The sequence below is a fragment of the Osmerus eperlanus genome, chromosome 8 (genome assembly GCF_963692335.1).
Source record: "Osmerus eperlanus chromosome 8, fOsmEpe2.1, whole genome shotgun sequence".
Lineage (NCBI taxonomy): Eukaryota > Metazoa > Chordata > Actinopteri > Osmeriformes > Osmeridae > Osmerus > Osmerus eperlanus.
The window spans coordinates 2700436-2715456 of NC_085025.1; the positions used below are offsets into that span (position 1 = coordinate 2700436).

General features: G+C 44.3%; 1 protein-coding gene across 6 annotated transcripts in view; it reads left to right on the forward strand.

Moving 5' to 3' along the window:
* Window positions 1-7569: 7569 nt before the first annotated feature.
* Window positions 7570-15021, forward strand: part of tab2 (TGF-beta activated kinase 1 (MAP3K7) binding protein 2) — a 29900-nt gene continuing 22448 nt past the window's right edge. For 3 of the 6 annotated variants that reach the window (XM_062467886.1, XM_062467887.1, XM_062467888.1), the window contains exon 1: window positions 7570-7927. The gene's annotated coding sequence lies outside the window, so the exon portion shown is untranslated. The remainder of the gene's footprint in view (window positions 7928-15021) is intronic. The other 3 variants (XM_062467889.1, XM_062467891.1, XM_062467892.1) reach the window with 2 other exon arrangements.

Sequence of the window (15021 nt, forward strand, 5' to 3'; positions counted from 1 at the left end):
TTGATCTTGTTTGAAAGTTTTTTTTGTTTTGTTTTTATACCTAGGCATCTGTTTGGGAGAAAAATGAAGTTTCTAGATATCTCTGTACAGTCCTCTTTTCAGAATGCTCTTTTACAAGTTCTGCAAATTGTAATATTCTCCAGCAACTTTAGGTACCGAACTGGTTCAACAACCAAGCTATTCAGATACTATGGGTCAGATGATGTTGACACAGCACTCATATTTAGTGACAAAGAAACCATTTCTTTTTTTTTCGCCGATTTCTCCTCATTTGTGGCCCGGCGGCTTCTGAGTTTGTGCCTCCCTGTCTGAGGATCTGTCTGTGGACTCCGCTGATCGACACGTCCAGTCATGGACACAGAGTGGACAAAGGTCACTGAATGTGCGCACCATCGTACAGGGCAGCTAAGAGTGCACCTATGGTCCTGAAACTGCAACTGCCTGATGTCGTTTGTTTTTTTCATTCTCACTTTGGCGTCTGTTTTGTGTTTCTTGTCCCGTTTTACATTCAATCAAGTTTGTTATCCAATCCAGTCGAAGAACAGCACTGTTGGAACAGATCCACGATGAGCTGGAACAAATATGTGTTATGTACTCCACTCTTTCCTGTTCTACTCCACCCCCTGGTGGTGCACTGAGTGTTATCCCAGGGAGAGTGGGATGTCAGTAGTGGTTTCCAGTAGTATTTATCTTGAGAAGATGAGCAGACTAGATGTGCACTGTGCCTAGAGATGTTGCACATGCACAGACATCCGAGCTCCATTTACTTGTTCTGTTGCGTTTGTGAAGGGATGTTTGAGCGCTGACATCTAGTGGCCATAGACAGAACTGGATGACTCTTCCTACGCAGCGACGAGGAAACAAATGTACTTTTACATGTCGACACGATCCAGACAGTCTTCATCAAGTTGTTTTGCTTCATGATTCTTTAAACTGCCTTTGTGATGGTCCAGAAATCACTAGCCATGTTCTACTGGTATATTTTGATCAACAGCTCTGTGACAGATGGAGAGCACTATCCAGTAAGAGAGGACGGACGGATTCACATTTCATCACTTTCACACCAATTGGGAACATATGCAGTTGAGACTGCACTGCCTCTGTATATGTCAAAGGTGTGGATTTGTAGATACTTTACCTCCCTATACTGAGCGATCTGACATGATCTATCTCCTGCCTCTGGATCTTGGTCGTAGCACTCTCAGCAACATGTTTGACAGGATGTTGAATTACCATAGATGTTGTACCAGGTGAATTTTAAAGACACCAGTTGTAAAGAATCAGTCCAAGACCTTACAGTTACCTGTAACTGTAAGGTCATGCAACATACAGTTGCATGTTGACACTGTTTTGGTTTGGAGCCGTTTGATGTTTCTCATCTATTAACCGATGATCTGGCACGCAGACCAGGGCAATACAGTAGGTCCTTTTGTCTGTGACGAAACCAGCAGCTATCAAAGTTTTGTTTTTTCATCTCCTTTTTTATGTGTACAAGAAATATGAAGTGCAGCCGCATAGCATTAAAGATACTATAGTTTACTGTTGCATATCTATCTCTACATAAGCGAGGTGTCAAAAGTATTATTCAACCTGGGGCTCCTACAGGTAACAGTGGGGCAATGACTGACAAACAGTTCCTATGCAAAAATCTAAGAGAAAAGCTTTTACTTGTTCAATGGCTTCAGTTTTGCAATGTAAGCATGCAGATCACAAATTTACTGTGGTTTTAAAAATTATTTGGGATATCAATTCCTTGTGTAATTCTAATATTGAATTCAGTAATCAAAGATGGCATTCACTTTAGTTTTGTTTCTTACAGAATTGTTAATTGTACTATAGATTAAATATTGTTAGAGAAATGCATATATATATTGATATCATTGTATACAATCATATTTATTTTCTCATGAGTATATGATACCCATGTTTAGGTCTGTCCTCTGCCTTAACTACAGTAGAAACAGAAAGGGACCTTTGTCAATCAGTCAGGCAATCGCCACACCACCCTAAACTACCATCATCATTATTTATAGTTTGTTCTCTATAGTCCAATGAAATAGCCATATCTGGTTAGTTACTGATTTTGTGATACAAACTAATCTAAGCAAATTCACCTTATCTTGTTACTGATTGTACAGAACCATGACAGTGTTTGATGCTGTTGGGCCCTTTTACACCTTTTCCGTGTCTTGCCTGTGTACGATTGTTGATTCTCACCTTTGCTTCTGTTGACTGCTTGTGTTCACCACAGTCAGTCTACACACAAACCTGGGGGCTGGGTCGTAAATCTGCCTCTCGCCTCCAGTTTTACTGAAGTGATACATGTTTTCATGTGTGGACAGTGCCTTTTTCGTGTTAATCTTTATTTACTACTTGGTGGAATTTTCCAAGATTTTGTTTTTTATTTCCTATGCCGTCTATTATGGTATGTTTGACTTCTATGTTTTGTTCCTGTTTTTTATGTTCATTATCATCTACAGTCTGACTGGTTATTTACACTATGTGACAGCAAGCAGCTAAATATCAACTTTGTGTTTTTTATCCTTTATCTGATCTTTAATTTAAAGACTACAAAAAATATACAACGTAAGGTTATGGAGGATTGTATTCTCTTAGATATTGACCTAACCCATTGGTGAAAACAGTTAAATGTTTTAAAATGCTGTAAATAAGAACACATTTTAATAATTTCTCATTTAATTATTGAATAATTGTCTTAAAATGCACTGTTATTGCTGAAATATTTAGTGGTAAATAAAAAAGTATTTAATGTTTGTTTTTTTAATGTCTTGTTTAGACACTAAAGTTATGACAGTTATGTGAAAGTTTTAAGACAGATTATGCTCTCTTACGTATGTGTAGATATTTATAGGCACACGATAGTATTCACATATGAATCATAGTGCCCTAGATCTTTACCCTGGAACATTTCTCCTTTAGTAATGTTGCATGTTTCTGTCTTTTCCAATCCATAACTTAAAGCACTTATTATCCTCTCAACAGTATATACAGACAGACAGACACTGTTTGCAAGGTGCTCTTGTGAAACAGAACCGTTATCAGACCTTTCAGTAAAACACAGCACTTATTTAGCCTGAAACATAATGCTCTCGGGCAAACATACCAGAGCAGAATATGTACTGAGTGGACTGGTTTCCCTGTTCCAAATGCAAATCTTGTTTGATATGTCACACTGTTTGTGCATAGTGCATTGATGTCAAGATGCCCCTTTCATCCTGGTTAAGACATGAAAGGCATCAACTTTGAATGGTGTGCTTTCACAATAGGTTTTATTGTACATCAACAGAGTTCTTTGCAAGTCTGGGTGTCTGTCAACTCATGCATTTTCTGTGTATTTTGTGTATATATGTGTGTGTGCGTGTGTGTGCACACAAATTCAAAATACACACACAGCCTAAAGGTATTGTCTCCATAGCTTTCCTAGGTAAGGCTGCAATAAAAAAAATACAAGAAATAATAAAAAATATATATAAAACATGAGCTACTAGCTACTTTGTCCTAATTTCATTGTACAAATGACTGTTATATGAAAAAACTGTTATATGAAAAAATATTGTAAATTGTAATAAAACTTTTATGCTTCAGCCTCTTTCAATAGTGCAGAAGTCTTCTCTGCCAGAGTAGGGCTACCCTGTTTCACGTTTGTTTGAACAACTGCAGTATGAGAAATGTGTTAACACATTTTCCACCTAGATTGAGTCATAAACTTTTCAGAATAAAATTGTTCAATGTAAACATTTATACTGACGTTTACCTAACTGAGGCATATATAGGTCACTAACTCAGCAGATTATTAGGATCATGACGTGGTTCTCCTTGTTGTCACTAGAGGGAGTATTTGTAGTCAATTATAGTCTTCACACGAGTATACATTTACCAACAGTCTGTAGCAAATAGTATTGTAACTGTTTTTAGAGATATAATTCCCCACTAATATTAAAGCATTTTAGGTATTCAGCGACACTTATGTACTGCTTTTTATGTCATCAGTTTGAGATTTATTTATAAATATATGACTGGCTACTTAGAAGTTTGTGCCATGGGCTATTTCAATAATCCAACCCAAACGTTTACCTTCCACATCGTGGTCATTATTCCCTGTAGACTCCAAGAGAAGCGTCAAATGGGTGCCACATTCAGGATCCTTTTAATAGCTGGTAACTTGACAGTTGGACCAGTGCAGGCAAGCTGAGGATTTGGCATCAATGATCCAGCTATGGTAACGAAGCAAGTGAACTCCCACATCTCAAGACATACTACTTTTAAACTACAAGGGAATTTATGATCAGGGGGGATCTCAGATCTCTCAACCTAAACCCTCAGCAGAAGGAATTAACAAAGACATGATCCCATTCCCCTCCCTGGATTTCTGATTGAGCCACACACGCACACACTCCAGTTGTGCCTGTGTGTTAGTCAGTGAGGTTGAGTGTGTCCTGGGTAGCACAGCAGTAGTTGCTCCAGGGCAGCTCAAACTGATTCTCTAGACACGTGGGACACATTCCACTCGTAAATCCCCAGATTCATGACATGTCTGGGGCCCCTGCAGGGGGACTGACCCACCACACAACACCTGCGTTATCAGCCCCAGTGGAGAGAGACCACTGCATTAGTGAAGGCTCTGTGATAAGGAGGACTTGTGTGGACATCAGTTACCGACGAGACTGCTGCTCTTAAGTGCCACTGAGGAATGGTTGGTTGGGAGGAGGACTCCAAAGGTTTCCAACCTCCAGAGTTAATGTAAAATCATGTGCGCCCCATCGGGCCCAGGCGAAATCTCTCTGTGGAGTGGGTTACTGGTTGTGTGTGTGTCCAGCTCCACCTCAGAGCCAGTGGTGAGGTGGTTGTAAGTGTGTTTCGTCAGCCTCCTAAGGTTGAAAGGAATGCTGAGCAGATCACGGTCAGACTGACCGTCTGACTGTGTGGGAACCAGAGTTCAGCATCTGGATCTCAGCCCTCACCCCATTGCTGCACAGACATAGCACAGCTTTGTTGGTCTCTTCGACAAGATTAATGCCCTCCAAATTATGAGATCTACTCAGAATGAAAGACCCGCCTAAGAATTATATCCATACATGATGACTGACTCATTCTGAATGAGTGGTCTTTGAAAAAAGATAGCAGAAGGTTTGAATTTAATATTTATTCTCAACCCAGCCTCATTTCATGATTGTTCTGTGGGTGATTTGTGTGTAAATTATGAGTTGCAAGTGCGTAGGTCTTCACCTCAGTTTAGAATGTTCTGTCCTACATGTCCCCTTAGCTGATCACTTAAGATGATTTGGTTACATTCCTAACCCCCTTTTGATTCCCCCTTCACCGCCCCCCGCCCCACACGTACACACACACACACACACAGACACACACACACACACACACACAGACACACAGACACACACACACACAGACAAACCTCTCCCAAGGGGGCCGTCTTCTCTGCCTTGTGTCACACTTGTTAGAATAACACCCACCATACCTGCATCATGAGAGCCAGAGGACAAGCTAGCACAAAGTGGAACAATGACTCGAGAGTCAAACCCTGCGAGCGAAATCTTTACTGTTGATCCGGCCATCCACAGACTGTGAGAAAAAAAAGCCTCTTTCTGTGCAAGGAATGGAAGGCTGTAGCCTTCACAAGAACTCTATCTGAGGGGTGTGTTACACAGCAGCACTACAATCAGTCAACAAATGAATACTTTTTCTTTTGCATGAACTGCACTTTTGCAGAGGATGTGGCTGAAGGGTATGAAGTGGAATGAGGGGGCGGGATGCGGGCCTGGCATCAGTACAGAGAGTTCCTTGTGAAATTCTACGAAACATTCTTCCCTGTGACACAAGTCACAATGACAGGGAATGCACACCTTCCTGATCTTCCTGATTGATTGGATGACAAATGACACAAAACTGACATCTGGAATGTTCCAGGGAATCAATTTTAATACTTCCCTGTGCCACATAACGTTGGCATAGGAGGGGGAAAAGTTGTCAAAATAATCTTTGGCTGACTTTTTTGCCCCATCTGCACAATTCTCACCCCACCTCACCCCATGTAGCAGCCTTTGCTGTGAGAAATGAATACTTACATGTAGTTAAGAGTGCTGAGAGATGAGAGCCTGCTCTGTGGTTAGGGGGTGTCTGTTCTGTTGGCTGCAAACCCGGAGTCAGGAGGTCAGGGTCTGGGCACATAGCAGGAGGCGCACTGTGTGTGTGGGTGTGTGTGCGTATGAGTGTGTGTGTGTGTGTGTATGAGTGAGTGTATGTGTGAGTCACACCATTACGCAGAAACACAAGATGCCATATGTTTCCACCCATTCCACTGAAAAGTGTTCCGACTTCTTCACATGAAGCATCCCGCAAGCGGCTGTTTTCTCACTTACAATGCCACAGAACAAGAAACTTGGTCCACATCAATTAAGCTGTTTTTCTTTTTTTTTTATGGGACACCTGTTTATGATGTCCTCACAGACAAACTCAACCGAGGGCAGACCAAGTGATACAGAACAACAAAAGAGCCATCAACCAAAGGGGAGAAATAATGATTTCACCCAGCAGGACCTGTGGACATGTGCTTATTAAATAACAGATGCGTCAGTCATCCTGCCCATCCGTATTCCAAGTGATGCGCTTGATGAGTTAATTTACCTCACAACAGAATTATAGAAACACAGGATATTTGTTGATTGGCCACAGTGGCTGTCAGTCAGTCAACCTAGCTAACTGATTTCCTTATGTCCATGTTTTCACTAATCATGACTGGCGCAGGAAATTTAGGCAAGACATGGTTTGATTCGTTTTTTAACGTGTGAATGTGCCACTTACACTAACTGAAATGTTAGTGTGATTAAACATGTTTAATGTAAAAAAATAACCATTTTTGTAAAGGCTATGGCAATAACATAGAGCAATTTTTTTTGTAATGCATTACAAAACTTGCATCAGTCCTACGCTAAACTACAGTCACCCATTGCTGTATTAAAAGTTCAGTTTTTGAGCTCCGCCCACATAACCATACATGCTGACATCCACCTACCATCTCCTTAGAAGGACCCGCCCACTACAGTAACCATGTGAACCCATAGGCTTGGTGTAAAGATACATAGGCTGGCTACATACTTAGGGTAACATTATGCTTCTGCATCTATGCAGCGAGGTCAATTGGGCACTAAGGGCGCAAGTAAAAAGCATGATTTAACTTTGACCACACATGCCTCGATACAAGACAAAGAAAAGCTACATTTAAACCCAAGAACTAAACATGCCTGCACAAACGTAATTTCCTTAGAGATAATATACACATCTTTATTTATAAGATATAATAAGGGAGTGTTTATACATTGATATTTTTGTGGAATTATCCCACGTAGCTATTATATTCTACCTGTCTACAGCAGCATAGTGAGAATCTTAAGCACCCGCTACCACCTGTAATTCTCCTGCATTGTCTGTTGATAGTTTCCATTCTAATACCCCCAAACTTTTCCTTTGCTTGGCTCTTCAGCAGAAGATTTAGCAATCACACTTCCTCTCCCTCATACAACCTTCCCCTCAACAAAAAAAACACGGGTCTCTCTCTCTCGCGATAGTCGCTTGCTAATGCAGCCGCCATATTCTCTGATAGTATTTTGATTCGTATCTGGAAGTTATAGAAACGAAACGAGAAAATAAAGGGGATAGTTCAGGGGGTGTAGAAGAATAGTTGTCAAAAGTATTCCCGAGTCTCCAAAACAGCGGGGGACTACGTTGTAATATTACCCCAGTCGAGAGTTAATACAGTGAGGGCCTGGGTGCCGTTGAATCTCCGATTCCGAAGTCCCCTGCTCCGCTTCTTTCAGCACCACGGCCCAGTGGAGATTCTGTAGCTGTGTCTCGGGTGTTGAAGGTGGCCCAGGGAGCGGCGGCGGAGACGGTAAGCGAATGCTTCTGAATAGGCCCAGAAGTTGTAGACGTTTTAAGTTTGAATAATGTAAATGGAATCTGCTTCAGCTAACTTTTCTTATCCTATTATTCGAATCGTTGTCTATTTACTCTGTCTACATAAACCAAGAAAAAAGTTTGTCTAGCGACTTTTCATGTGTGGAAAAAGTTTTTGACAACTGGTCGCTAGCCTACGAAGCTTTTCAGTAATGTTCTGATGCTGTGTACAGCACATTAACGCTTTGTTGATTCACAGTCATGGAAATATAGTTTAGTTGCATTTAGTATATTCATGTACTTTTTAAAGCTTACGTGCATGTTTGTAGCTAAGGCTAGACGCTACATTTTCCATTGAGCTTTCGTAAAACGTAAGTCATGGATATAATTCTGAGCGCAGAGCAAGTTGGACCACGCAGCAGCATTTTAACATTTCAGAATCTAACACAGATTTCGACTTCAAAGCTGTTTTATTAGCCAATGTTTTGGGAGTAGGCTACTTTATAAATGTCCTAAGTTAGCACGTTTGCTAACACCGCTCCATGGGCTTTCCACAGGTTACGTTGTATAATCTTTAGTCATACCTGATCATTTTCGATATTGGCTACAATTGTTGCCAGACTGAAATGTAATGCTTTATATACAAAATATATACCAGGGCATACTGTCTGCTGTAGTACGTTATTAGCCAACACAGTTAACAGGCCTCTCCCGGATAGCGGTGTCTGGGACTTGAGTTCCGAATGACATACAGGCCCGACCTAACTGTAAGTAGGCTAATCGACTGTCATGGAGACTTGATTGAATGAATCAAGTACTAGACTATAATTATCACGTAATTCTACGTTGTCCGGCAGGACAGTGGCTTTAGCCTGGATAGTGACTTTACCTCCTTCCAATGGTCATCCTCCCAATTCTTGATGTGTAGTCAATGTATTTTTTGCTTATTTTGTTGTTGATCTATGTATATTAATGCTGTCATTGAGCTTGTTCATTGGTCACAAGGGGTCATCACATCCTGTATTGGTCATCACCGTTTTGTCACCGCCTGTTAACCTACTTTTTATTCATCTGACACAGATTGGCCCATCCTTAGATTGAATGTTGCTAACAGCTGGCATATGAACCAGAATAACGTTTGAGGTTGCCTGTAGTGTGAAGAAAATCTAAATGAAACAGCTTTTCATTTAATATAACTGCCTTGCTATAGATTGAAGTGCAGTAAAATATAGACCCATAAAAAGTTTTTTTGCGAAAGAAAAAAAGTTTCATAATCTCTAACTTACTTGGCAGCAAAGTGCCTGTCATTTTGTCAATTGCGTGGTTGTAAGACTAGGTTAGTCTGCTAGGTTTAAGGAAAGATGTACCAGGGTTTGGTATCACTTCTGTAGGTCTCTGAATGCAAATGTTGGCGTTGCTGATGGTGGTGGGGGTGGTGTATAATTCATTAGCAACTTGTGCCTGTCTTGACTTGCAGTCAACATCACACTTCCTGACCAATAAGCTGCCACGGCCAACTGTTTATAGGTGCAGACCCCTAAGTGAAACCATGTGTGCTTGTAGCTGGGCAAATATGCCACTGGGAGGGCCTGCTCACTTGCCACTCTTTAGAGAGAGGGGGCTATGGTTTCACATGCTCTGATAAGTGCTAATCCACAGATAAATCACACGTTTGGACTAAGCGACAAGGCCAGGACCATCAAGTTTAATGCAACGTTTTGCAGGCCTGCTTTGGAGCTGTTCAGAGTAAATTTCATTAGTGGCATTTGTGTGAGTGTAAATCTAGGCACGGTATTGAGTTTACAGTTGGTTGATTACAGTAAACTTCAGAGCTGAGCATTGCTGTTCTCCCTGTAGTTGACGAATGGCCTCAAAACATGTGAATATCAATAGGATATGGTATTTTAGCTTGATATCTGAAATGATTGTGTGTATTAGACTTTACACGATAACCTAGCTACATTTTAGTTGCTGTTGTGACTTTTGAGTTTTGGGTTCCGCAGTTTATTACAGTTGTGGTTGATTACTGCCAGCCCGGACTGGAAACCTCAGACTTGAAAAACCTGTTTTGAGATTCATTTGCAAAACATCCCCCTGCCCGTGTGGTAAGAGGCAGGTTTTTGACGAGGAGTAGGATAATTATCAGAGCGTTGTGTTGGCTTGAACTCGCATGCTTGTTTTTGGGATCGCCAGGCAGTTTCAGTTGAAACGTTTTCACCAAGGAAATTGTGCTGGCACACCTTCCTCTCAGCCAGTCACAGAACATCGCTAACATTTCCACAACATTTATTCTGTTTTAGCAGCAGGCAGTGCCATGGAAGATTTTAGGCCGGGCTACGTTATGGAAGCTTAACAAAGTAGGCAGCCATCTAGTTGAATTGATTGGTTGAGTCTGATTCCAGCTGTGATGTGGTTCTGTCTCTGTGTTGCAGTGAGTGGAAGGATCTATCACATTATAGTCAGCACAGCCAGGTCTACTCCCCTCCCCCACCCCGGTGTGTCTGTCAGGAAGAGAGGCTGGGATTTGAACCCCCCCTCCCCCTATTGAAGTTCTCCCCTCCCCCAGTTTCAGATGGGATCCTCCATTTCTCATGGTGTTCCCCCCAGGTCATGGGTCAGATTGCCTGTACCGGCTTGGACACTGCAGAGGCTGTGTCTACTTCAGCACAGTGTGGTTGTAGGAGACTACCGTTCAGAAATATTGGTGGCTGCTGTCCCAAGTGTACCACTTTCATTTTCTATCAGTCATAGGTTGCAATGATCATGCACATTTGCCATGCATGCTTTTTTTCATTTACGTTTTTACTTTTGTCCTTTGCTTGAACAGGATCAAATGAAAGCTCTGTCTTCTTGGTACTGTTCTACCAGAGCACTGTTGGCACCTCTTTTATTGTGTTTCTGTAATCAGTTAGACGTGAGAATGACTTATGTTTCTGTCTCTGACGCAGGCAACACACTTTATTGTGCTTTATTGTCCTCTGCAAACAGATGGATCATTGAAAATTGTATTTAAATTGTACTGTAGTAAAACATCTGCTTTTTTTATTTTATTTTTTTACTAACTGCTGAATATTGAAGTGAAAAACATTTTCCTGAAATAGCCCCAGTACCACCAGCAATATAATAATTAAAGAGCAGCTTTTCCTGCTAATGAAGTGTTTTTCAAGTTTCCCTTGCTGCAGGAACTCGGCTATGAAATAGGATAGTAGCACAACCATCAATTAAAGGAATATAGGAGAGAGCCTCACTTGGCTTTGCCCTGGATGTAGCATTTAAACTAATTAAAAACAGAGGCGCTCGTCTTTTAAACAGGGATGTTTTGGAGAGGCAGCTTTGCAGCTCTCCAGACGCTTTACTGCTGAGTTGCTATGCAGTGCACTTTACTGCTGAGTTGCTTTGCAGTGCACTTTACTGCTGAGTTGCTATGCAGTGCACTTTACTGCTGAGTTGCTATGCAGTGCACTTTACTGCTGAGTTGCTATGCAGTGCACTTTACTGCTGAGTTGCTATGCAGTGCACTTTACTGCTGAGTTGCTATGCAGTGCACTTTACTGCTGAGTTGCTATGCAGTGCACTTTACTGCTCAGTTGCTATGCAGTGCACTTCACTGCTCAGTTGCTATGCAGTGCACTTTACTGCTGAGTTGCTGCTGAGTTCAGTGCGGGGCTGGTCAGTGTATGCAGCAGTTGAATGAGCCGAAGGGCAGCTGCCATGTTGTGCTTGTGCCATGCAGCCTGTGTAGTCTGACTGGTTCAGTTGTGTTGTGCTTGTGCTGCCTGTGTAGTCTGATTGGTTCAGTTGTGTTGTGCTTGTGCCGCCTGTGTAGTCTGATTGGTTCAGTTGTGTTGTGCTTGTGCCGCCTGTGTAGTCTGACTGGTTCAGTTGTGTTGTGCTTTTGCCGCCTGTGTAGTCTGACTGGTTCAGTTGTGTTGTGCTTGTGCGCCTGTGTAGTCTGACTGGTTCAGTTGTGTTGTGCTTTTGCCGCCTATGTAGTCTGACTGGTTCAGTTGTGTTGTGCTTTTGCCGCCTGTGTAGTCTGACTGGTTCAGTTGTGTTGTGCTTGTGCCGCCTGTGTAGTCTGACTGGTTCAGTTGTGTTGTGCTTGTGCCGCCTGTGTAGTCTGACTGGTTCAGTTGTGTTGTGCTTGTGCCGCCTGTGTAGTCTGACTGGTTCAGTTGTGTTGTGCTTGTGCCGCCTGTGTAGTCTGACTGGTTCAGTTGTGTTGTGCTTTTGCCGCCTGTGTAGTCTGACTGGTTCAGTTGTGTTGTACTTGTGCCGCCTGTGTAGTCTGACTAGTTCAGTTGTGTTGTGCTTGTGCCGCCTGTGTAGTCTGACTGGTTCAGTTGTGTTGTGCTTTTGCCGCCTGTGTAGTCTGACTGGTTCAGTTGTGTTGTACTTGTGCCGCCTGTGTAGTCTGACTAGTTCAGTTGTGTTGTGCTTGTGCCGCCTGTGTAGTCTGACTGGTTCAGTACACAGGAAGACACAGCCACTGACACAATGGTCCTCTGCAGCAGCAACAATACTGGATTATCATACAGAGGAGACTGCAGACACTGTGGCAGGATATGTGTTACACACACACACCCCCACACACACACACACTTCTTCCTGTCAGGGACTTTGTAATAACCACCTCAACACGACGACCTGTCAGGCTCAGTCAATTACACTATTCCATGAAGAGACACTCTTCCTCCGTAGTTGAAGATGCCTATCGACGACGCGTCGATGGCATGTCAGTCACAGATACAAGTAACCATGGTTACGTAAAATGTGGTTACGCCCGAGGAACGAGTATCCTGTGTGTGTGTGTGTGTGTGTGTAGATCGGTCTGGATGCTTTGTGCGTTGCCACGGTGACGCGTTGCACGCAGAACGAAGGCCGCTGGAGACAAACGAGACGCAGGCCTGCAGAGAAGTGGGGCCCTCGGTTTGAGGTGAAGAGTCTGAAAGGGCCTTTAGAGGAAGTGTGCAGTGGAATTCAGGAGAGATAATATGGTGCTGGTGGAGTGGTCTATCTGACAGGGGAGGGGGGGGGAGGAAAGGGGTGGAGAGGAGTGGATGGGGGTGAGGGGAGGGAAGGGGTGGAGAGGAGTGGATGGGGGAGAGGTGAGGGGAGGGAAGGGGTGGAGAGGAGTGGATGGGGGTGAGGGGAGGGAAGGGGTGGAGAGGAGTGGATGGGGGAGAGGTGAGGGGAGGGAAGGGGTGGAGAGGAGTGGATGAGGGGAGAGGTGAGGGGAGGGAAGGGGTGGAGAGGAGTGGATGAGGGGAGAGGTGAGGGGAGGGAAGGGGTGGAGAGGAGTGGATGGGGGTGAGGGGAGGGAAGGGGTGGAGAGGAGTGGATGAGGGGAGAGGTGAGGGGAGGGAAGGGGTGGAGAGGAGTGGATGAGGGGAGAGGTGAGGGGAGGAAAGGGGTGGAGAGGAGTGGATGAGGGGGTAGGTGAGGGGAGGAAAGGGGTGGAGAGGAGTGGATGGAGGAAGAGGTGAGGAGAGGAAAGGGGTGGAGAGGAGTGGATGGGGGGAGAGGTGAGGGGAGGGAAGGGGTGTGTGTAGCCCGCTCCAGGCAGCAGCCAGAACCCTCCCCTCCTGCCAGGAGACCGAGTCTTTAGTGTGCAGGTCCTGACAGCTGACAGCTGACCTAGAGACACTCCATGTCTCTCTAGGTCAGCTCCTGCCTCTGCTCCTGAGACAGAATATCAGCGCTGATGAATTCATGTTTGTCTCCTTTAAACGGATGCAGGTGGTCATGGTCCCTTCAGCAAGATGTAGACACAGTAATAGAACATGACAAAACACTTTTTTCCCCCATGCACTTATTTGACTGCTATATAAAAACCTTGAGCAATAATGTTTGGTTTTGCTCTTGACCGAATTTAACGCATAATACACACACGGATAACCTTTTTTTCTTTTTAGAGATGTCGTACTTTGCTTTTTCTTTCCAAGGACTCCTATGAATATATATTTGAGATTACCCTGTGCTGAGTCAGCGTGAAGCACAAACCTGGATGTTTGTTTTTCGAGGTTTACGCATCATCTTATCTGCTTATTCTGCGGGCAGGTTCTCTCTCTCTTCACCCTCTCTCCCTGCACACTCCCCCTGGCCTCCACTGCAGACAGGGCTGTTCTCCTCCCCTGCAGACAGGGCTGTTCTCCTCCCCTGCAGACAGCGCTGTTCTCCTCCCCTGCAGACAGGGCTGTTCTCCTCCCCTGCAGACAGCGCTGTTCTCCTCCCCTGCAGACAGGGCTGTTCTCCTCCCCTGCAGACAGGGCTGTTCTCCTCCCCTGCAGACAGGGCTGTTCTCCTCCCCTGCAGACAGGGCTGTTCTCCTCCCTTGCAGACGGTGGTGGTCTGTGCTGAGCTGGTCTGTGCTGAGCTGGTCTGTGCTGAGCTGGTCTGTGCTGTGCTGTGCTGAGCTGGTCTGTGCTGTGCTGAGCTGGTCTGTGCTGTGCTGAGCTGGTCTGTGCTGAGCTGGTCTGTGCTGAGCTGGTCTGTGCTGAGCTGGTCTGTGCTGAGCTGGTCCGTGCTGAGCTGGTCCGTGCTGAGCTGGTCTGTGCTGTGCTGGGCTGTGCTGAGCTGGTCTGTGCTGAGCTGGGCTGAGCTGGTCTGGGCTGAGCTGGGCTGAGCTGGGCTGGGCTGAGCTGGGCTGTGCTGAGCTGGTCTGTGCTGAGCTGGGCTGTGCACGGTGTCTCCGGCAGTCAGCTGATGCTCTTTCATCTCTCTCTCAGGTTTTTGCTTGCTAAGGATATGAAAGGACTTTGATCTGGCGTTGTGCGGTCCTATCAGCTGCACAGTGAGGGCCTCAACCCCCCCCCCGCCTTCTCAAAACATGTTGTCAGGGTGTGGTGGACAGTGAAGTTCACACAGTCCAAAAGCTTTTGTTTGTTGTGGTTCGGTATATCTTTGCCAAGGGCAACTGACTGTGTGGCTGTATATATATATATATATATATATATATGTCTCTTTCTCTCTCTGTGTCTCTCTCTCTCTGTGTGTGTCTCTGTCTCTGACATAGTTGCAGCAGTAGCGGTCTATGGAGTTGCGTGCGGTGATGTGTTGATGTTTTGCAACTCTTGTGTCTTAGAGCAG